The sequence below is a fragment of the Pseudophryne corroboree genome (genome assembly GCF_028390025.1).
Source record: "Pseudophryne corroboree isolate aPseCor3 chromosome 3 unlocalized genomic scaffold, aPseCor3.hap2 SUPER_3_unloc_5, whole genome shotgun sequence".
NCBI classification, from domain to species: Eukaryota; Metazoa; Chordata; class Amphibia; order Anura; family Myobatrachidae; genus Pseudophryne; species Pseudophryne corroboree.
In genome coordinates this window covers 2800913-2826321 of record NW_026967541.1, presented here as the reverse complement: position 1 = coordinate 2826321, position 25409 = coordinate 2800913, and the positions used below count along the sequence as shown (strand labels likewise).

Below are 25409 nucleotides of genomic sequence, written 5' to 3'. Positions count from 1 at the left end.
AAGTCCCGATACCTGAAAAATCGGGACTACAATCTCTTAGTTAAGGTTCAATTTTGAGACCACCTTCGGAAGATAACCAGATCTAGTTCTGAGAACTGCTTTATCTGGAAAAAAAATCAGAAAAGGAGACTTACACAATAGTGCTCCTAAATCTGACACTCTTCTAGCTGATGCTATTGTCAGTAGAAAGAGAACTTTAGCCGTCAACCATTTAAGATCTGCTCTCTTAAGAGGTTCAAACGGAGGTCCCTGAAGGATTTTAAGAACCAGATTCAAATCCCAGGGAACTGCAGGAGGAACAAAAGGTGGTTGAATGTGTATCACTCCCTGAAAAAAAGTACGCACATCCTGTAAGTCAGCAATCTTTTTCTGAAACCATAAAGTTAATGCTGATACCTGAACTCTCAAGGAAGCCATCCAAAATCCTGGATACTTTAAAAGATCTTGGATCCAAACTTCTTTCGCTACATCAATGAGTATAGGCTTGCCATATTCGATGATAAATACGAGCTGAAAAAGGTTTTCTTGCTCTAAGCATAGTTTGAATTACTTGTTTTGAAAATCCTCTTGCTTCTAAGATAGAGGTCTCAACAGCCATGCCGTCAAAGACAGACAATCCAGATGACTGTGATAACAAGGACCCTGCATTAGTAGATCTGGACGTTGAGGGAGCAGTATTGGAGCTTCCACGGACATCCTTAGCAGATCGGTGTACCAATGCCTTCTGGGCCAAGCTATTACAATTATGGCTCCCTTTGCTTGCTTTATTTTCCTCACTACCCTGGGTAACAGGGAGACTGGAGGAAACAGATATGCAAGACAAAACTCCCAATTCACTGACAGTGCATCTACAAGGATTGCTCCGGAATCCTTTGTTTTTGATCCGTATATCGGAACTTTGTTGTTCAGATGGGATGCCATGAGATCTATCTCTGGCAACCCCCATCTGTTTACTATGGTCTGAAATACTTCTGGGTATAATGCCCATTCGGTTTCCTGAATGGTTGTCGACTGAGAAAATCGGCTTCCCAGTTCAGCACTCCTGGAACAAACACTGCTGACAATGCTGGGAGATGGAGCTCTGCACACCTTAGTATGTGAGTTACTTCCTCCATCAATCTTTTGCTGTGAGTTCCTCCCTGATGATTGAGGTACGCTACCGCTGTAGCATTGTCTGAACGGATCTGGACTGGTCTTCCTTGCAGACTGTCCTTTGCCTGAACTAGAGCAATGTATATGGCCCTTATTTCCAACAGATTTATTGGCAGGCGACTTTCCCTTATGGTCCATTTTCCCTGGAACCAGAGGCTTTCGAACACCGCTCCCCAGCCCTGAAGACTGGCATCTGTTGTCAGGATTTGCCAATCCGTTACCCAAAAAAGGTCTCCCCTTGCTTAGATGGTCTGTCTGTAGCCACCAAGCTAGAGACCTTCTTACGTCTACTGGAAGATTAATCATCTGTCTTTTTATTGTCTGATGTCTTCCGTTCCATCGGGTCAGAATGAGATGCTGTAGAGGTCTGGAGTGGAATTGTGCATATTCCACCATGTCGAAGGTAGACACCATCAGACTCATCAGTCACATTGCTGCATGGACTGATATAGTCTGACTGTAGCAACTCCAGAGTCATTACTTGCACCTTCGATATCTTTTTCCATGGTAACAAAATTCTCTGTAGACCTGAATCCAATATGGCCCCCAAATGAACCATCCGTTGTGACGGACTCAGACGACTTTTCCCAGTTTATGAGCCACCCGTGTCTTTGTAGACAAACTATTGTCTGTTGAAGATGGCTCAAAAGTAATTCCTGAGATTGTGCCAGGATTAAAAGATTGTCAAGGTATGGAAATATTCTTATCCCCTGTTTGAGGAGATAAGCTGCCATAACCACCATAATTTTGGTTAACACCCTGGGGGCTGTTGCTAGCCCGAAGGGCAAAGCCTGGAACTGAAAATGTTGCTGGAGGATGGCAAACCAGAGGTAACACTGATTAGACTGTGCTATAGGCACATGTAGGTAAGCATCCTGTATATCCAGAGATACCATGTAATCTCCCGGTTCCATGGCCAAAACTATGGAGCATAATGTCTCCATGTGGAACCTTGGAAACCAAATGTATTTGTTTAACATTTTGAGATTGAGAATGGGTCGGAATGACCCATTTGGCTTCTGCATCAAAAATAGATTGGAGTAAAACCCCTGTCCCCATTGTGTCGGGGGTACTGGGATAATTACACCAGACTGAAGCAGTTTCTGAACCGCTTCCTGCAGGGCACTGCCTTCGAATCTATTCGAGACGGACTGGTGCAAAAAAACCTTTGAGGAGGCTGCCTCTTGAAGGGGAAACCATAACCGAGAGATACCACCTTCTGCACCTAAGCATCTGTCGTCGACTGCTGCCATATATGTGCAAATTGAAGGAGTCAGCCCCCAACCCTGGAATCCTCCAGCTGGAGGCCAGTACCCTCAGACTGATGGCTTCTGTTCTGGCTTGGAAGCCGGCCGTCTATTGGCCCACTGCTTCCTACCCCTAGTTGACTTATTGAACTGGGGCTGCTTAGGTTCCTCTTTCCCTTTTGCTCTGCCTTGCCATCGAAATGGCCAAAATTTCTAACCCCTAGTCTTAGGGTTATAACTAACCGGAAGTCTGACCTTCTTGGATTCAGCTTCCGATTCTAGAATATCTGTCAATTGTTTTCCAAACAGAATATCACCAGCGAAAGGCAGAGCTTCCAGAACCTTCTTGGATTCTGCATCCGCTTTCCAAGTACGTAGCCAAACTGCTCTGCGAGCAGCTACTGTCAAGGCTGATGCTTTAGAAGCAATTGTACCCATATCAATTGCTGCTTCTTCCAAATATTGCGCAGCTTGTTTTATACGGCCTAAAAGAGATTCCGCCTCCCCTGTGGAAGGGGAGAGGCCTTTTTCTAGTTTCTCCGCCCATTCTACCATCGCTCTCGTCATCCAGGCTGAAGCCATAGCTGGCCTTATTACAGCCCCCGAGAGAAAAAAAAATATTTTTCAATAAACCATCTATTCTTCTATCTGTAACATCAGACAGTGAAGTAGACGGCAATGGTAAAACAGATTTACGCACAAGTCGCACTACATGTGCATCTATTTTAGGAGGAACTTCTCTTTTTGAACAATCCGCAGCTGGAAAAGGATAATAAGAATCCGATTTTTTCGGAATCTTATATTTTTTTACCAGGTGTAGCCCAAGGTTCTTCCATCATTTCCGTCAGATCTTCTGATACTGGAAATTCAGTCCTAACTGTCTTTGTTCATTTAAACACAGGTGCTTTAGATTTTGACACTGTCTTGGCTGATTCTTACAAAGAGAGAATATAATTCATTGCATCAATAAGCTCAGCTATATCCTCTGAGCTAAAACCCTCCGACTGATCATCATATGGGGTATTAGAATACACTGTATCCTCATCTGTTGTATCATCTTGTGTAGTCTGTAACATGGATGTATCTACCCTGGTCCTAACAGCCTGGCTACTTGTAGAAGCTACTAGAACCAAACCATAAGGAGGGAGCTGCATGTATGGGTTAATAGTGTAACCTATTCCCTGGGGTGGAACTGCAGGAGTTAATCTGTCCAATATTGCAGACAAGGTTTGCGTGAACATATTTCATGGTGGTTCTACTGGTTGTTGAACCGGAGCCTGCTTTTTACTTTGCCGATACGCATAACAGTTTGTACATAACCCATCATAAGTAATAAACTGTTCCAATTCTTCTAAATTCCCCGTTTTACAAAATAAACATGTTAAGGATGTAGGAGTGCCTGATAAATTATCCTCGTCACTTTTTCCGCTCACAGACAGTCAATTTTTCCGTGTTTACCAACTACACAATTTGTGACTGAGAATCACACACACACACACACACACACACACACACACACACACACACACACACATAAATATATAGAAGTGAAATCAATCTGACCACAACCGTGCACCTGAATTGAGGTTCAGAATAAAACTGACAACATATAAAAGTCAGCAATCACACTAGCAGTCAGTGACATGTTAAATATTAAACACTGTCATATGAGAATATAATCAACCACAAACAATTACTTTACAAGTAAGTAGGAGTACAATTACTGTATTTATGTTTTAACAGCTATTATAACAAGTTTTTCAGACATTTTAGTAGAAAACAACAGTAGTGTACAGGCCTCATATGCAATATGTACCAAAATTAACAATTCATACTAACAAGTAGAAGGAATTTTAGTACTGTATAACCCTTACTCAGTAGAGTGGGATACAGGGAGACTCACCCCACTTCCATGATCGATCAATACGCTCGAAAGACGCTGAATGGATTCAGACACTACTAGTGTACACTACCGCTCCGGTAACTGATGAGAGACACAGACGCTCAATAACGGACACAGACGCTCAGTGAATGATAAGTGTATGCAGACGCTCCTGTGTGCGACCCGGTCTAGGCAGAAACTCTAGTGTACACCAAGCTGCGACCGAGTACCCTCGTTGTAGCGTCTGAGACGGAAGTGAGGCCATCAGTTCATGGACGGGAGACGCACGGAAACTGGTCATGAACTGGGGGGAGGGGCGACCAGGAGAGCGCCTGACTCCCCTTGTTGACATAAACTCTAGGGATCGCAGCCTGAACCTAGTCCTGGCGCCTATGGTCCCTAAAGCATAGCGCTGTCGCACTTAAGAGTGGTGGCGCATCAACCACTGTTTGTAGTCTCCTCCAATACAGTGCGGCTGTGTCCGGAAATCCCTAGTAAAAGGAAACCGATGTACTTACCTTCTCCCCATGCTCCGGCCACAGCCTGGTAACGTCTGCTGGACCTGTTGGAACATCCGTCACAGACGCCCGCCGAGACAGCACTGTACCGCGAAGGTAAGCATTGTTGCAACCCGGTGGGGAGTTGTTGGAGCGACTCCTTCTAGTATGCGACCTGTGACCATGGTCCGGCTCCTGTCGCACCAAACAAAACACTGATTTGACTGAGTCAGTGGGCGGGATTATATGCAAGAGCCCTGATGCATCCTGGGAGGCCAGAAAGCTTGTGACTGTTTGGTGCTATTTCCGCTGTCGCTCCGGCATATCCCAATGTTATCCTGTGGATAACCTGTGGAACCAGCCGGAGAAAAACTGATTTGCCTGAGCCAGGAGGCGGGGATAGATGGACAGGCCCGTTGCATACTGGGAGGCTGAAAGCTTTGACAGTTTGTTACAAATCTCGTGACTGTTTGGTGCTATTTCCGCTGTCACGTCATCATATCCCAATGTTATCCTGTGGATAACCTGTGGATCCTGCCAGAGGAACATATATATATATATAAAATGTCTAAGAGGATAGAATTTGATCGGTGTTGTTACACTGTTTTGTTGGCAGGTTACTTGATACTTTTGTCCCCATTGGTTACTATAGGTCACGTGGACGAGGTTCTCTCCGTGTCCCCGGACGTATAGCGTGTGTCAGATGACGTCACTTTGATGCGCTGGAGTGAGCGACGGATGGCGACATGGACGGTTCCACCGGGTATATTAACGACACGGGACATGCACATGCGTGTAGATGGTGACACTAAAACTACTGCATGATCATTGTGAATGTCTGAGGTATTCATAGATGTGTCCAGCACATTTTATTAGGGGGTGCACCGTCGGAGGGGTGTGTCTAGCCTTTTGGGCGTGTCTAGCACCATCTATTGACGGTCAACGCAATATAAAATATCCACCCCTGTACCAATCCTAATAAAGCAGATACATTGTCAGATGTTGTGGTGTGCACCAAGCAAACACCCCTGATGCCACTCACTGCAATTACACTGCTCCTCCTCAGCCTGGTCTGGCTCCCCCTCTCTTTCCCCTGCAAGCTGCAGCAGCTTACTTACAAGTCAGTCACTCACTGACACTGACAGTCACAGACTAGTACTGCTGCTGCTGCTGCTGAAAAAACGAATGATGTGTCAATTTTGCCGTCGACCGCCTGCCAGTATTGAATTTGTCTTCCTAAGAGGAACGCTGGCTGCATGCTGATCCTCATCAGTGGCTGGCGTTGGCATAGCATAGAAGGAGAGAGTTGGGCATGTGGCGGGTGGGCGTGCGAGCAGCATGATGTAATCACATCACATCACGCTGTTTTTGTACATGGAGGTGGAGCCGGGAGTTTGAAAGCCGTGGCAGTGGCACCCTTGATTAACCCAAGCATCCGGTCAGTAATGCAGTCCTGACAGGGTGCAGCGCAGAGGGGACAATAATCAGCCTGTTCGGCGATCGCTGCATCAGGCATGTGAGATCGGGATGCCAAATATTAGGGGGTGCCTGTGCGCAACAAGGACCCCCCCACCCCTGCGCACACCTATGGAGGTATTGATACAATGCAAATTTGTTGAGATATTGTTTCTTTTTCAGATGGAACCATGGGTCGTGCACGTGATGCAACTGCCAAAAGGGAGCCACTGGTTTTGTCCGAGACCGGCATTTGTTTGTTGGTGATCCCTTGTAGACAGTGAGTAGTATCCATCTACAGTGGAAGAAGCATGGACACCAAGAATATCAGCGGCAGAACAGTGGGCGAAAGTAGATCATGACAAATCGGGACCACAGGCATTTAGGGCGCCTAGCAACCACCAATCGTTCCAAACGCATCAGGAACTGCACCAACAGTACAATGCCAGACCCAGCCAAGCAGTCCCACAGTCCCAGATCTGGTGAATTGGAGGGCCACGTGAGATGTGGTGGCACGTCAGACTGGTGCTCTGAAAACCTATCCAAGCCTTTCAGCCACTGTTCTGCCGCTGAGAGCAAACCTAAAGTTTAACACTAATGTGATAGCTGTTTTTATTGTAATTATTTTGAGCAATAGAGTAGGATCTGCAGTATAGTGGGGTTCCTTGACGGGGGCTGCAGGCTTAAATGCATTGAGCAATACATGAACTAAAACGCCACTGTTTATTATTTTTAGTTAAAATAGTAATGCAAGACACATTTATGTATGTAGTAAGGCTACTTAGATTGAGCAATATTTGATCTGACCATTACATTCCCTAAAGTCATAACCTCAGAACTGCACAGAGCAGGAACTATTATTCACAAGTAATTAGGAATGTGTTCATCATGAATAAGTCCACAATTACCGTCTGAAGGTTACACAATTATTTCAAGTCTACACAACTGATATGAGGATAAAGCCTTTAACAGAAAACACCCCTGAAGAAGTCACTATTGACGAAACACGTTGGCGGATACGCAATTTGCATTTAGAGTGAATTGGCAGTGGATAAGAACAAGCCCGCCCATGTAAGGGTGACAATTGAAAAATGCTTGTCTTATGATTATACAGATATGTACTTGTGATAAGCTTTTAATCTGTTTTACTTGTAGTTCTAGATTCAAATTTCATTTTATTTCTGAATCTCATACGAACTGTATTTAGTGAGCTCAGGTCTACTGTATAGCAGGAAATATTTCTTACCTGCATCATCTAACAAAATGCATATAAATTAGGCACTCCACAAAAAACTTTACTAATTATATTTTATACATATATACACATTTATATATAATCAATAATAATAAACTTCTGCTTGTTACTTTTAATAACATTATAGTGTTGTGTGTAATAACTCTCTACATGTGATATTTGTCATGGATAGCTTGTGTTAGAAACACCCAAATGAAAACAGGGCTGATGGCGGAGGAGGGTGTAGGATAAGAGATTGCTGTAGTGACTGAGCAATGACAAAATGTGACTTCTGTAATAAGTGTTTATTACTCACCTGTGCTGATATCTGTAGGGATCTCCTCCTCCTTACACTGCTGATCACCCCTCACATACGTGTCTTCTTCTCCCTCTGTATCTTCTGCCTTTATATCAGTCACATACATCTCTTCTTCTCCCTCTATATCTTCTACCTTTATATCAGTCACATACGTCTCTTCTTCTCCCTCTATATCTTCTGCCTTCATATCAGTCACATACGTCTCTTCTTCTCCCTCTACATCTTCTGTCTTTATATCAGTCACATACGTCTCTTCTTCTCCCTCTATATCTTCTGCCTTCATATCAGTCACATACGTCTCTTCTTCTCCCTCTATATCTTCTGCCTTCATATCAGTCACATACGTCTCTTCTTCTCCCTCTATATCTTCTGCCTTCATATCAGTCACATACGTCTCTTCTTCTCCCTCTATATCTTCTGCCTTTATATCAGTCACATACGTCTCTTCTTCTCCCTCTATATCTTCTGCCTTTATATCAGTCACATACATCTCTTCTTCTCCCTCTATATCTTCTGCCTTTATATCAGTCACATACGTCTCTTCTTCTCCCTCTATATCTTCTGCCTTTATATCGGTCACATACGTCTCTTCTTCTCCCTCTATATCTTCTGCCTTTATATCAGTCACATACGTCTCTTCTTCTCCCTCTATATCTTCTGTCTTCATATCAGTCACATACGTCTCTTCTTCTCCCTCTATATCTTCTGCCTTCATATCAGTCACATACGTCTCTTCTTCTCCCTCTATATCTTCTGCCTTCATATCAGTCACATACGTCTCTTCTTCTCCCTCTATATCTTCTGCCTTCATATCAGTCACATACGTCTCTTCTTCTCCCTCTATATCTTCTGCCTTTATATCAGTCACATACGTCTCTTCTTCTCCCTCTATATCTTCTGCCTTTATATCAGTCACATACATCTCTTCTTCTCTCTCTATATCTTCTGCCTTTATATCAGTCACATACGTCTCTTCTTCTCCCTCTATATCTTCTGCCTTTATATTGGTCACATACGTCTCTTCTTCTCCCTCTATATCTTCTGCCTTTATATCAGTCACATACGTCTCTTCTTCTCCCTCTATATCTTCTGCCTTTATATCAGTCACATACGTCTCTTCTTCTCCCTCTATATCTTCTGCCTTTATATCAGTCACATACGTCTCTTCTTCTCCCTCTATATCTTCTGTCTTTATATCAGTCACATACGTCTCTTCTTCTCCCTCTGTATCTTCTGCCTTTATATCAGTCACATACGTCTCTTCTTCTCCCTCTATATCTTCTGCCTTTATATCAGTCACATACGTCTCTTCTTCTCCCTCTATATCTTCTGCCTTTATATCAGTCACATACGTCTCTTCTTCTCCCTCTGTATCTTCTGCCTTTATATCAGTCACATACGTCTCTTCTTCTCCCTCTATATCTTCTTCCTTTATATCAGTCACATACGTCTCTTCTTCTCCCTCTATATCTTCTGTCTTTATATCAGTCACATACGTCTCTTCTTCTCCCTCTGTATCTTCTGCCTTTATATCAGTCACATACATCTCTTCTTCTCCCTCTATATCTTCTGCCTTTATATCAGTCACATACATCTCTTCTTCTCCCTCTGTATCTTCTGTTTTAATATCAGACAGACTTTCTACCTATAAAAAACAAACAAACACTATAATGACATTTGCATACAGTCAGACTAAACTGAGGTGAAACAGTATAATATCAGTGTATAAGACACACAGCTACTCTACAGATCATATAGTGACAGTCACTTTGGTACATTGGGGAGACCCTAAATCCCACCTACCTGATCTTCCTGTGGGATCCTGTGATTCTTCTCTGTACAATCCTGGGAATACAGAGGACGGGGACATCTCTCTGGGGTATCTCTGTTACTGGGTCCATCTGTAGGAGACACACAGTGACTGAGTACAGTGTATATATGTGATTATCAGGTGATGTGTGTATATAGGGGCCCCCATACCTGCTCTACCCTGTACAATACATGACAGTCTCCTCTTACCCAGTGATGTGAGGGGCCGGTGATTCTCCATCATCACGTCCTTGTACAGACCCCTGTGTTCCTCTATATACTCCCCCTCCTGCATGGAGACATAGACAGTGACATCCTGACACCTTATAGGAACCTAACACCCACAGTGACACATTCATCACCCAGACACATCCCCTGGTGTTATTGTACAATGTCCCATTCCCAGCAGTCACCTCTCCAGTCATCACCCAGACACATCCCCCGGTGTTACTGTATAAATGTCCCATTCCCAGCAGTCACCTCTCCAGTCATCACCCATACACATCCCCTGGTGTTACTGTATAATGCCCCATTCCCAGCAGTCACCTATCCAGTCATCACCCAGACACATCCCCTGGTGTTACTGTATAATGTCCCATTCCCAGCAGTCACCTCTCCAGTCATCACCCAGACACATCCCCTGGTGTTACTGTATAATGTCCCATTCTCGGCAGTCACCTCTCCAGTCATCACCCAGGCACATCCCCTGGTGTTACTGTATAATGCCCCATTCCCAGCAGTCACCTCACCAGTCATCACCCAGAGACGTACCATGGTGTTACTGTATAATGTCCAATTCCCAGCAGTCACATCTCCAGTCATCACCCAGAGACGTACCATGGTGTTACTGTATGATGTCCAATTCCCAGTCACCTCTCCAGTCATCACCCAGACACATCCCCTGGTGTTACTGTATAATGTCCCATTCCCAACAGTCACCTCTCCAGTCATCACCAGACACATCCCCTGGTGTTACTGTATAAAGCCCCATTCCCAGCAGGCACCTCTCCAGTCATCACCCAGAGACGTACCATGGTGTTACTGTATAATGTCCAATTCCCAGCAGTCACCTCTCCAGTCATCACCCAGACACATCCCCCGGCGTTACTGTATAACACCCCATTCCCAACAGTCACCTCTCCAGTCATCACCCAGACACGTCCCCTGGTGTTACTCTATAATGCCCCATTCCCAGCAGTCACCTCTCCAGTCAGCAGCTGAATGATCTTGTTGGTGAGTTCTAGTATCTTCTGGTCATTGTGTCTCTTATGTATTAGTGTGTCAGTGAGTGAGGTAGAGGCACCGTGATGGGGCTTTAGGTCTGGCTTAGTCCACCTGCAACACGAGGATGGTTGCTGGGGGTCTCACGCTCACCGGATGTCTTCTTCACTATGGTGCAGTCCTGCTAAATGGGGGATACATCAATATCACTGTAAATACTCCCAGATCTCCTCACCTCCCCAGTCATGTGCCTGTATTATTATTATAGATAATAGGATTTTAATACCTACCGGTAATTCCTTTTCTCTTAGTCCGTAGAGGATGCTGGGGATGCTTCAAGAACCATGGGGTATAGACAGGATCCGCAGGAGACATGGGCACTTTAAGACTTTGAATGGGTGTGAACTGGCCCCTCCCTCTATGCCCCTCCTCCAGACTCCAGTTTAAGTAACTGTGCCCAGGAAGACGGCCATTACGAGGAAATCATTTATTGTTAAACCACGGTGAGCATCTTACCAGCTCACACCTCCAGTATGGCGCAGAACGTTCCATTCAATAGAACACCAGCCGACGGCATGAAGAATATGAAGCAATATGCTGACATAAAGCATAACACAACCTGTGGGTAAACACAACCAATTACAGCATAACGCATGCCACAGCATGAATAACGTCAGCAACAGGCTGACTTAAACGCAACACACCATGTGTGTAACCATACCCAATAACTGCAGATACAGTACGCACTGGGACGGGCGCCCAGCATCCTCTACGGACTAAAAGAAAAGGATTTACCAGTCGGTATTTAAATTCTATTTTCTCATACGTCCTAGAGGATGCTGGGGATGCTTCAAGAACCATGGGGTTTATACCAAAGCTCTAGAACGGGCGGTAGAGTGCGGATGACTCTGCAGCACTGATTGGCCCAACAAGAGGTCCTCATCAGCCAGGGTATCAAACTTGTAAAACTTTGCAAAGGTGTTTGAACCCGACCAAGTAGCTGCTCACCAAAGTCGTAATGCCGAGACCCCTCGGGCAGCCGCCCAGGATGCGCCCACCTTTCTGGTAGAATGGGTCTTCACCGATTTCGGTAACACTAATCCAGCCGTAGAATGAGCCTGCTGAATCGTATCACAGATCCAGCGTGCAATAGTCTGCTTGGAAGCAGGAGCCCCAATCTTGTTGGGATCCTACAGGACAAACAGAGCCTCCGTTGTCCTAATCTGAGCCGTTCTGGCGACATAAATTTTCAAAGCTCTGACCACATTGAGAGACTTCTATTCCGTCAAGACTTCAGTAGCCACTAGCACAACAATAGGTTGGTTCATGTGAAACGACGAAACCACTTTTGGCAGAAAATTGCTGATAAGTTCTCAACTCCGCTCTATCCGTATGGAAGATTAAATAGGGGCACTTGTGGGACAAAGCCAAACTCTCAACAGTTCTGTGTCTAACAGTATTTCCAACGCCGACTACAGCGTCGTTGGGATCAACAGTGATTCTGGCAAGTTCAGGAGCCAACTACTTTGTTGAAGAACTGTCAGGGAGAATGCAACGTTTTGCACCACTTGGTTTCTTGACCTCGCCGTAATCAGGAGAGCGTCCCAGTACAGAATAATAGCGACTCTTTTACTATCGAAGGAAAACCATCATATCGCCATCATTCCAGTGAATTGGTAATGACAATCCTGAATAGCAAACCCAGGTAAGCCTAATGCGGAAGAAACCTTAATTAGACCCCCTTTCTCCTTTTCCAGATTGGAGATTCCTGCCCTGAGAGATTCCAGCTTGTAGTTCAACTTCTTAAGTAGAAATTTTTGGGATTTTAGATATAGGATTGTTCTGACCGAGCCGTCCGGCCTAGGGAGCACGAAAAAGCTTGAATAACAGCTTTTTTGTTTTTGTGACCGGGACAGCAGGACAATGACCTGATCCTGACACAACTCTTGTATGGCGTTGCATACTACCTCCCCATCCACAGGAGAATCGGTAAGGTCTATTTGAAATATCGGTGAAGGGAAACGTCTGGAAACTGCAGTATGTCCCCCTTGGGACTCTATTCTTAAACTCACTGGTCCATGTCCGTTCCAGGACTGACTAAAGAGTATTATACGTGGTCCCACCAGTGTAGACTCCCGCAAGATAGACCCAGCGTCATGCGGTGGATGTGGCAGAAACAGAGGAGGATTTCTGCTTCAGCAAACTTGAAAAGACTGCTGACCTCTGACCTTTTCACCATCCTCTAACTGCAAAGAAAGGGAAATCCGTATCTATTCGGTCGAAATGACTGCATCCTACAATAATGCATCACCAACCGTTGTGAGGGAACATAGGGCAAGAAGGTAGACTTACCAGTGGAATCTGCCGAGATCAACTTAACAAGACCATCCCCAATCCAGGTTTTACCTTCATAGGGAAGGGACTCCAGTTCTACACGGAGTCAGCCTCAGCATTCCATTGGTGAATCCACAACGCCCTCCTAGTCGAGACCACCATGGAATTGGCCTGCTAACCCAAGAGTCCTATATCCCTTGTGGTCGCACGGCAGTCTGCTGCAATGTTATAGATATTACCCAACTTCAGGAGTACCCTGCATACAACTACTCCCCTATGCGCACGTAATGCAAGTATAATCAACGTACACACGGACACATAATTAGAGTATCACATATCTTCCTGCATACGATCCTTTGTGACAGGGCCCCGTACAGAACAGGGGGTGACTCTCACTTTATTCTATCCACGGCGGGAAAAGAATAAACACTCGGAATCCTCTTGAGGATTTGAAAATATCTGGTCACGGCCACTCAGCACATGAGAAGGAATAACTTTACCTCAGCATTCATTATAATTTTTTATATGTATATATATATATATATATATATATATATATATATATATCTTTAAATATAGCTATACACACAAATATATAACTCATATATAAATATCCCCTTTGACAGGAACAGCAGGGTTCCTAGTGACGTTAATACGTTCTTAATGTGTATGAAACATGTACTGAATGCTGATTTTATGGATCTAGTCAGGAAAATAAGAATTTACTTACCGATAATTCTATTTCTCGGAGTCCGTAGTGGATGCTGGGGTTCCTGAAAGGACCATGGGGAATAGCGGCTCCGCAGGAGACAGGGCACAAAAAGTAAAGCTTTTCCAGATCAGGTGGTGTGCACTGGCTCCTCCCCCTATGACCCTCCTCCAGACTCCAGTTAGGTACTGTGCCCGGACGAGCGTACACAATAAGGGAGGATTTTGAATCCCGGGTAAGACTCATACCAGCCACACCAATCACACCGTACAACTTGTGATCTAAACCCAGTTAACAGTATGATAACAGAGGAGCCTCTGAAAGATGGCTCCCTAAACAATAACCCGAATTAGTTAACAATAACTATGTACAAGTATTGCAGATAATCCGCACTTGGGATGGGCGCCCAGCATCCACTACGGATTCCGAGAAATAGAATTATCGGTAAGTAAATTCTTATTTTCTCTATCGTCCTAGTGGATGCTGGGGTTCCTGAAAGGACCATGGGGATTATACCAAAGCTCCCAAACGGGCGGGAGAGTGCGGATGACTCTGCAGCACCGAATGAGAGAACTCCAGGTCCTCTTTTGCCAGGGTATCAAATTTGTAGAATTTTACAAACGTGTTCTCCCCTGACCACGTAGCTGCTCGGCAGAGTTGTAATGCCGAGACCCCTCGGGCAGCCGCCCAAGATGAGCCCACCTTCCTTGTGGAATGGGCCTTAACAGATTTAGGCTGTGGCAGGCCTGCCACAGAATGTGCAAGTTGAATTGTGTTACAAATCCAACGAGCAATCGACTGTTTAGAAGCAGGCGCACCCAACTTGTTGGGTGCATACAGTATAAACAGCGAGTCAGATTTTCTGACTCCAGCCGTCCTTGAAATGTATATTTTTAAAGCTCTGACAACGTCCAACAACTTGGAGTCCTCCAAGTCGCTTGTAGCCGCAGGCACTACAATAGGCTGGTTCAGGTGAAACGCTGATACCACCTTAGGGAGAAAATGCGGACGCGTCCGCAGCTCTGCCCTATCCGAATGGAAAATTAAATAAGGGCTTTTATAAGATAAAGCCGCCAATTCAGATACTCTCCTGGCGGATGCCAGGGCCAGTAACATAGTCACTTTCCATGTGAGATATTTCAAATCCACATCTTTTAGTGGTTCAAACCAACGGGATTTGAGGAAATCTAAAATTACATTTAGATCCCACGGTGCCACCGGAGGCACCACAGGAGGCTGTATATGCAGTACTCCTTTGACAAAAGTCTGGACCTCAGGGACTGAGGCCAATTCTTTTTGGAAGAATATTGACAGGGCCGAAATTTGAACCTTAATAGATCCCAATTTGAGACCCATAGACAATCCTGATTGCAGGAAATGTAGGAAACGACCCAGTTGAAATTCCTCCGTCGGAGCACTCCGATCCTCGCACCACGCAACATATTTCCGCCAAATGCGGTGATAATGCTTCGCGGTGACTTCCTTTCTTGCCTTAATCAAGGTAGGAATGACTTCTTCTGGAATGCCTTTTCCTTTTAGGATCTGGCGTTCAACCGCCATGCCGTCAAACGCAGCCGCGGTAAGTCTTGAAAGAGACAGGGACCCTGTTGAAGCAGGTCCCTTCTCAGAGGTAGAGGCCACGGATCGTCCGTGACCATCTCTTGAAGTTCCGGGTACCAAGACCTTCTTGGCCAATCCGGAGCCACTAGTATCGTTCTTACTCCGCTTTGCCGTATGATTCTCAATACCTTTGGTATGAGAGGCAGAGGAGGAAACACATACATCGACTGGTACACCCAAGGTGTTACCAGCGCGTCCACAGCTATTGCCTGCGGATCTCTTGACCTGGCGCAATACCTGTCCAGTTTTTTGTTGAGGCGAGACGCCATCATGTCCACCATTGGTCTTTCCCAACGGTTTATTAGCATGTGGAAAACTTCTGGATGAAGTCCCCACTCTCCCGGGTGAAGATCGTGTCTGCTGAGGAAGTCTGCTTCCCAGTTGTCCACGCCCGGGATGAACACTGCTGACAGTGCTATCACGTGATTCTCCGCCCAGCAAAGGATCCTGGCAGCTTCTGCCATTGCACTCCTGCTTCTTGTGCCGCCCTGTCTGTTTACATGGGCGACTGCAGTGATGTTGTCCGACTGGATCAACACCGGTCTTCCTTGAAGCAGAGGTTCCGCCTGGCTTAGAGCATTATAGATTGCTCTTAGTTCCAGAATGTTTATGTGAAGAGACTTTTCCAGGCTCGACCACACTCCCTGGAAGTTTCTTCCTTGTGTGACTGCTCCCCAGCCTCTCAGGCTGGCGTCCGTGGTCACCAGGATCCAATCCTGTATGCCGAATCTGCGGCCCTCCAATAGATGAGCCCTCTGCAACCACCACAGAAAAGATACCCTTGTCCTTGGAGACAGGGTTATCCGCAGGTGCATCTGAAAATGCGACCCTGACCATTTGTCCAACAGATCCCTTTGGAAAATTCTTGCATGGAATCTGCCGAATGGAATTTGCTTCGTAAGAAGCCACCATTTTTCCCAGGACTCTTGTGCATTGATGTACAGACACCTTTCCTGGTTTTAGGAGGTTCCTGACCAGGTCGGATAACTCCTTGGCTTTTTCCTCGGGAAGAAAAACCTTTTTCTGAACCGTGTCCAGAATCATCCCTAGGAACAGCAGACGAGTTGTCGGCATTAATTTGGATTTTGGAATATTCAGAATCCATCCGTGCTGCTTTAGCACCTCTTGAGATAGTGCTAATCCCATCTCTAGCTGTTCTCTGGACCTTGCCCTTATTAGGAGATCGTCCAAGTATGGGATAATTAATACGCCTTTTCTTCGAAGAAGAATCATCATCTCGGCCATTACCTTTGTAAAGACCCGAGGTGCCGTGGACAAACCAAACGGCAGCGTCTGAAACTGATAGTGACAGTTTTGTACAACGAACCTGAGGTACCCCTGGTGTAAGGGGTAAATTGGAACGTGGAGATACGCATCCTTGATGTCCAAGGATACCATACAGTCCCCTTCTTCCAGGTTCGCTATCACTGCTCTGAGTGACTCCATCTTGAACTTGAACTTCTTTATGTACAGGTTCAAGGACTTCAGATTTAGAATAGGCCTTACCGAGCCATCCGGCTTTGGTACCACAAATAGAGTGGAATAATACCCCTTCCCTTGTTGTAGAAGAGGTACCTTGACTATCACCTGCTGAGAGTACAGCTTGTGAATGGCTTCCAAACCCGTCTCCCTTTCGGAGGGGGACGTTGGTAAAGCAGACTTCAGGAAACGGCGAGGTGGATCTGTCTCTAATTCCAACCTGTACCCCTGAGATATTATCTGCAGGATCCAGGGATCTACCTGCGAGTGAGCCCACTGCGCACTGTTATTTTTGAGACGACCGCCCACCGTCCCCGAGTCCGCTTGAGAAGCCCCAGCGTCATGCTGAGGCTTTTGTAGAAACCGGGGAGGGCTTCTGTTCCTGGGAAGGAGCTGCCTGTTGCAGTCTCTTCCCTCGACCTCTGCCTCGTGGCAGATATGAATAGCCCTTTGCTCTCTTATTTTTAAAGGAACGAAAGGACTGCGGTTGAAAAGTCGGTGCCTTTTTCTGTTGGGGAGTGACTTGAGGTAGAAAGGTGGATTTCCCGGCTGTAGCCGTGGCCACCAAATCTCCAAATAACTCCCCTTTTTATACGGCAAAACTTCCATATGCCGTTTTGAATCCACATCGCCTGTCCACTGTCGCGTCCATAAGCTCTTCTGGCCCAAATGGACATAGCACTTACCCGTGATGCCAGTGTGCAGATATCCCTCTGTGCATCACGCATATAAAGAAATGCATCCTTTATTTGTTCTAACGACAGTAAAATATTGTCCCTGTCCAGGGTATCAATATTTTCAATCAGGGACTCTGACCAAACTACCCCAGCACTGCCCATCCAGGCAGTCGCTATAGCTGGTCGTAGTATAACACCTGCATGTGTGTATATACTTTTTTGGATATTTTCCATCCTCCTATCTGATGGATCTTTAAGTGCGGCCGTCTCAGGAGAGGGTAACGCCACTTGATAAGCGTGTGAGCGCCTTATCCACCCTAAGGGGTGTTTCCCAACGCGCCCTAACTTCTGGCGGGAAAGGGTATAACGCCAATATTTGCTATCGGGGTAAACCCACGCATCATCACACACTTCATTATTATTTTATCTGATTCAGGAAAAACTACAGGTAGTTTTTTCACTCCCACATAATACCCTTTTTTGTGGTACTTGTAGTATCAGAAATATGTAACACCTCCTTCATTGCCCTTAACGTGTGGCCCTAATGAGGAATACGTTTGTTTATTCACCGTCGACACTGGATTCAGTGTCCGTGTCTGTGTCGACCGACTGAGGCTGACGGTGTTTCTGAGACGCCTGGACCGGTACTAATTGTTTGTCGGCCGTCTCATGTCGTCAACCGACCTTGCAGCGTGTTGACATTCTCACGTAATTCCCTAAATAAGCCATCCATTCCGGTGTCGACTCCCTAGAGAGTGACATCACCATTACAGGCAATTTCTCCGCCTCCTCCAACATCGTCCTCATACATGTCGACACACACGTACCGACACACAGCACACACACCTGGAATGCTCTGACAGAGGACAGGACCCCACTAGCCCTTTGGAGAGACAGAGGGAGAGTTTGCCAGCACACACCAAAAAACGCTATAATTACATAGGGACAACCTTATATAAGTGTTTCTCCCTTATAGCATCTTTATATATATTTATATCGCCAATTAGTGCCCCCCCTCTCTGTTTAAACCCTGTTTCTGTAGTGCAGTGCAGGGGAGAGCCTGGGAGCCTTCTCTCCAGCCTTTCTGTGAGAGAAAATGGCGCTGTGTGCTGAGGAGATAGGCCCCGCCCCTTTTCCGGCGGGCTCGTCTCCCGCTCTTTAGTGAAGTTTGGCAGGGGTTAAATATCTCCATATAGCCTCTGGGGGCTATATGTGAGGTATTTTTAGCCAGTATATAGGTTTACATTTGCCTCCCAGGGCGCCCCCCCCCCAGCGCCCTGCACCCTCAGTGACTGCGTGTGAAGTGTGCTGAGAGGAAAATGGCGCACAGCTGCAGTGCTGTGCGCTACCTTTAGAAGACTGCAGGAGTCTTCAGCCGCCGATTCTGGACCTCTTCTTACTTCAGCATCTGCAAGGGGGCCGGCGGCGCGGCTCCGGTGACCATCCAGGCTGTACCTGTGATCGTCCCTCTGGAGCTGATGTCCAGTAGCCAAGAAGCCAATCCATCCTGCATGCAGGTGAGTTCACTTCTTCTCCCCTCTGTCCCTCGTTGCAGTGATCCTGTTGCCAGCAGGACTCACTGTAAAATAAAAAACCTAAGCTAAACTTTCTCTAAGCAGCTCTTTAGGAGAGCCACCTAGAATTGCACCCTTCTCGGCCGGGCACAAAAATCTAACTGGAGTCTGGAGGAGGGTCATAGGGGGAGGAGCCAGTGCACACCACCTGATCTGGAAAAGCTTTACTTTTTGTGCCCTGTCTCCTGCGGAGCCGCTATTCCCCATGGTCCTTTCAGGAACCCCAGCATCCACTAGGACGATAGAGAAACATTATGGTCGACATAAGAAACAGTATTCGTGTCGATCTCCGGGAGTAGTAACTGGGCAAAGTATCGGACTTCTGGCTCTGCAAGGGGGGTGACGGCGGGCTCTGGGAACGAGCATCTAGGCGTACCTAGCGATTAGACCCTCTGGAGCTAATGGTGTCCAGTAGCCAAAGAAGCAGAGCCTTGAAACTCACAAAAGTAGGTCTGCTTCTCTCCCCTAAGTGCCACGATGCAGGGAGACTGTTGCCAGCAGTGCTCCCTGAAAATAAGAAACCTAACAAAGTCTTTTCAGAGAAACTCAGTAGAGCTCCCCTGTGTGTGACCAGTCTCACTGGGCACAGAATCTAAACTGGAATCTGGAGGAGGGGCATAGAGGGAGGAGCCAGTTAACACCCATTCAAAGTCTTAAAGTGCCCATGTCTCCTGCGCATCCCGTCTATACCCCATGGTTCTTGAAGCGTCCCCAGCATCCTCTAGGATGTATGAGAAATTAGTAATGTCATGGTGACATTCCAAGATCCCCTCACCTCCCCAGTTATGTCCCTGTATTATTACTATATATGTGATGTCACTGTGACATTCCCAGATGCCCTCACCTTCCCAGTCATGTCCCTGTATTATTACTATAGCCATAACTGATGTCACTGTCACATTCCCAGATCCCCTCACCTCCCCAGTCATGTTCCTGTATTATTACTATTGATATAAGTGATGTCAATGTGATGCTCCCAGATCCCCCTCACTTCCCCCACTCATGTCCCTCTATTACTACTAATATAAGTGAAATCACTGTGTCATCACCACCACTCCAAATGTATTATAATAATAATAATAATAATACTACCAGGACACCACAAGCTGCTGTCCCTGTATAATAATAACCATACACAAAAACCTGCTCCCCCCGTATTATACTAATAACAACAGGACACCCCATTCTGCTCTCCCTTTATAGTAATAATAAAATGACACCACAGGCTGCTCCCTCTGCAAAATAATAATAATAATAGGACACAGCAGGCTGCTCCCTTCTGTATAATAATAATAATAATAACAACAAGAACAACAGGACAGCACAGCCTGCTACCCCTGTATAATAATAATGACAGGACACCACAGGCTGCTGACCCTGTATAATAAGTGAACGCCGCTAGCTACTCCTTCTTTATAATATTAATAATAGGACACAACAGGCTGCTCCTCCTGTATAATAATAATAACAAGTCACCACAGGCTGCTCCTCCTGTATAGTAATAATAACAGAACACCACAGCATGCTTCCCCTGTATAATGATAATGACAGGACACCACAGGGTGCTCCCCCTGTATAATAATAATAATAATAAGTGGACACCACTAGCTACTCCTTCTTTATAATAGTAATAATAGGACAACAAAGGCTGCTCCTCCTGTATAATGGAAATTACCAAGAACGGTACTCGGGCGCAATATGGGCTGTTGTTCTAAGGCTGCTGCTATATAACAGGATTAGTCAATCCTGATACCTAAGCATACACAAAAAGAAAACCAATAATAGCAGCGCTGAATTCAATTAATACTAAAAATTAAAAAATTAGATGGATTGAATGAAAACAGATTAAAAATGTTATTAATAACTCTGATTAATAACCAATTAAAAGTGAATGTGACCACCGGCAGAATAAGTGAACCAGAAATGTCCGTTCCTTTTAAATAACTGGACACCAGTTTAGGCAGAATATACAGGCTTAGGAGCTGATTGCACAGTCCCGAAAAGGGTTATTACCGCTTCTTAGGCCGCTGGAGGCTGCTCCCCTGTAAAATTATAACAACAACACCAATGCACACCACAGGCTACTCCCCCTGCATAATAGTAATAATAATAACAACAACAACAACAACCACAACAACAACAACAACAACAGCAACAGGACACCACAGGCTGCTCCCCCGGTATTATAATTATAATAATAATAATACTTCCCCTGTATAATAATAATAGGACACCACTGGCTGCTCCCCCTGTATAATAATAATAATAATAATAATAACTGTACACCACAGACTGCTCCCTCTGTATAATAATAACAACAGGACAACACAGGCTGCTCCTCCCGCATTATATCAACAGGACACCACAGGCTGATCCTCCTGTATAATAAATATAATAAATATAATAACTGTACACCACAGGCTGCTCCCTCTGTATAATAATAACAGGACACCACAGGCTGATCCTCCTGTATAATAATAATAACAACAACAACAACAACAACAACAGGACACCACAGGCTGCTCCCCCTGTAGAGTAGGATGCCACAGGCTGCTCCTCCTGTATACTATGACAACACAAGATGTTACCCCTGTAAGTTATGACTACACAGGCCCCTCCCCTTGTATACTATGACAACACAGGATGCTACCCCTGTATATTATGACAACACAGGCCACTCCCCCTATATACTATGACAACACAGGCCGCTCCCCCTGTATACTATGACAGTACAGGATGCTACCCCTGTATATTATGACAACACAGGCCACTCCCCCTATATACTATGACAACACAGGCCGCTCCCCCTGTATACTATGACAGCACAGGATGCTACCCCTGTATATTATGACAACACAGGCCACTCCCCCTGTATACTATGACAACACAGGCCACTCCCCCTGTATACTATGACAGTACACAGGCTGCTCTATTATGGTAACGGCGGGGTCTGCGCCACCTGTATTACGGGAATGGCGGGGTCTGCGCCACCTGTATTACGGTAAAGGCGGGGTCTGCGCCACCTGTATTACGGTAAAGGCGGGGTCTGCGCCACCTGTATTACAGTAAAGGCGGGGTCTGCGCCACCTGTATTACGGTAAAGGCGGGGTCTGCGCCACCTGTATTACAGTAAAGGCGGGGTCTGCGCCACCTGTATTACGGTAATAGGACACTAGAGTGTCAGCCACCTGTACGGGGATAATGCAGCACCAGAAGCTGCTCCAGCTGCACTATAACAAGGCACCAGAGGCTGCTCCCCCTGTAGTACAGAACCTGACACCAGAGCTGCTCAGCCTATAGAATAATAATAATAATATCATTACCTGCTGCCAGACACAGCAATGGCTGCTCTCTGCTCCTGCTGCCTTGTGGGAATGATAGAAGGAAGGCGGAGCTCAGATCAGGGGAAAATGGCCGCCGCTTCTGACGTCACTATAAGGCCAGGGAACCTATTGCTGCTGCCGGACTTGTCTACAACAAAATGGCCGCCGGCCTCCTGAACTGAGGACATGTGGGTTAACATTCATTACATAGGCCGGGGCTGTGGGCGGGGTGTAGTAGGGGAGGACCCAGTAACCAGTAAGCAGCCTTTGCCAATCATGCCCTACTTCCTGCCTGTGCGTTCCACCTTACTTCCGGACTGTGCGGTCCACATGCAGGAAGTGAGTTTTCATCGACTGCTGCAGTCTCCCAGGGTCCGTGGAGATCAGGTAATGGCGTCTTACTATACAGGGGGAGCAGCATGTGGTGTCCAGATATTATTATTATACAGGGGGAGCGGCCTGTGGTGTTCTGTTATTATTATTATACAGGGGAGCAGCCTGTGGTGTCCTGATATTATTACTATACAGGGGGAGCAGCCTGTGGTGTCCTGTTGTTATTTTTACACAGGGGGAGCGGCCTGTGGTGTCCTGTTATTATTACACAGGAGGAGCAGCCTGTGGTGTCCTGTTATTATTATTATACAGGGGGAGCAGCCTGTGGTGTCCTGTTGTTATTTTTACACAGGGGGAGCGGCCTGTGGTGTCCTGTTATTATTACACAGGAGGAGCAGCCTGTGGTGTCCAGTTATTTTTATACAGGGGGAGCAGCCTGTGGTGTCCAGTTATTATTATTATACAGGGGGAGCAGCCTGTGGTGTCCAGTTATTATTATTATACAGGGGGAGCAGCCTGTGGTGTCCAGTTATTATTATTATACAGGGGGAGCAGCCTGTGGTGTCCAGTTATTATTATTATACAGGGGGAGCAGCCTGTGGTGTCCTGTTATTATTATTATACAGGGTGAGCAGCCTGTGGTGTCCTGTTATTATTATTATTATTATTATTATTATTATTATTATTATTATACAGGGTGAGCAGCCTGTGGTGTCCTGTTATTATTATACAGGGTGAGCAGCCTGTGGTGTCCTGTAATTATTATTATTATTATACAGGGTGAGCAGCCTGTGGTGTCCTGTTATTATTATACAGGGTGAGCAGCCTGTGGTGTCCTGTTATTATTATACAGGGTGAGCAGTCTGTGTTGTCCTGTTATTATTATACAGGGTGAGCGGCCTGTGGTGTCCTGTTATTATAATACAGGGTGAGCAGCCTGTGGTGTCCTGTTATTATTATTATTATTATTATTATACAGGGTGAGCAGCCTGTGGTGTCCTGTTATTATTATTATACAGGGTGAGCAGCCTGTGGTGTCCTGTTATTATAGTGTTCCTTCTAGGCTGTCTCAGCAGGGTGCTGCCCCCTGCCCTGTCTCGGTGCACCCTGCAGGACCAGAAATCGCCCCCTTGTATACAGAATGCAGCAGTCAGAGCGCAGGTTACAATGTTGTCGTCTGCTCCTTGCCCACCTCTGAAACTGGAACACAATTTCTATCCTTAGTGAACTGGATGGCAGAGGAGGCACTGTAATAACACAGCACTCTGATAAAGAGGGAAAGAACAGGGAAAGCAGTGAGCATGTACTGCTTACAGTATTTCCCCAGTAGAACAGAATTATTTTTTTCCTATATATTTTAACCCATTGTATAACTTTTCTGTTTTATAACACATAGAAGACTGGACATATACAGTATGTTTCTCAGTACAGATGTTAGGGGTCTTATATGTATGTATGTATGGGTATATGATTTACTAAAGGCAAAATGTATGTACAAAAACTATAAACATATACGCTATGCTTTGTGTGCCCCTCAAAATAAAAATGTGCCCTCTTCAATGCTCAGCACCCTGCCCTAAAAATATCCTAGAGTGAACACTATATTATAATACAGGGGGAGTAGCCTGTGGTGTCCTTTTATTATTATTATTATTATTATTATTATTATTATTATTATTATTATTATACAGGAGGAGCAACCTTTGTTGTCCTATTATTAATATTATAAAGAATTAGTAGCTAGTGTTATTTTTATACTGGGGTGCAGCCTTTAGTGTCGTTGTTATTATTATTATTATTATTGTTATTAATTTTATTATATGTAATTGTGGGAATTGAAAATATTGCTCAAATTCTAGGATATATTAAAGCAAGGACCATAATATCCCTGGCATGTGTAACAGATGATAATTGGAGCAGTATGAAGCAAATGTATATCACACTCCTGGAAGTGTCACTGTGACATCACTTATATCTATAGTAATAATACAGGGAAATGATTGGGGAGGTGAAAAGGTCTGGGATAGTCACTCTGATGTCACTTATATATATATAGAAATAATACAGGGAAATGACTGCGGAGGTTATGAGGTCTGGGATAGTCACTCTGACGTCACTTATATATCTAGAAATAAGACAGGGACATGACTGCGGAGGTGAGGGGATCTGGGAGCGTCACAGTGACATCGCTTATATCTGTAGTAATACTGGGACATGACTGGCGAGGTGAGGGGTCTGGGAGTGTCACTTTAACATCACTTATATATATAGTAATAATACAGGGACATGACTGGGCAGGTGAGGGAATCTGGGAGCGTCACTGTGGCATCACTTATATCTATAGTAATAAAGGGACATGACTGGGAAGGTAAGGGGATCTGGGAATGTCACAGTGACATCGTTAATATCTATAGTAATAATACAGGGACATGATTGGGGAGGTGAGGGGGACCTGGGAGTGCCACAGTGACAAGAGAAAGAAAGTAGACTTCTTTGTGGGTGCACTCTTGTGAAGAAATAATGAGATATTCTCAAAGAATAAAA

General features: G+C 45.4%; 1 long non-coding RNA gene across 1 annotated transcript; it reads right to left on the bottom strand.

Moving 5' to 3' along the window:
- Nucleotides 1–9821: 9821 nt before the first annotated feature.
- Nucleotides 9822–22591, bottom strand: LOC134984337 (uncharacterized). Its single transcript, XR_010191735.1, has 3 exons — nucleotides 22533–22591; nucleotides 10798–11000; nucleotides 9822–9884 (listed from the first exon to the last, which is right to left on the bottom strand). It is a non-coding gene; the product is annotated as an uncharacterized LOC134984337 (long non-coding RNA).
- Nucleotides 22592–25409: the final 2818 nt, after the last annotated feature.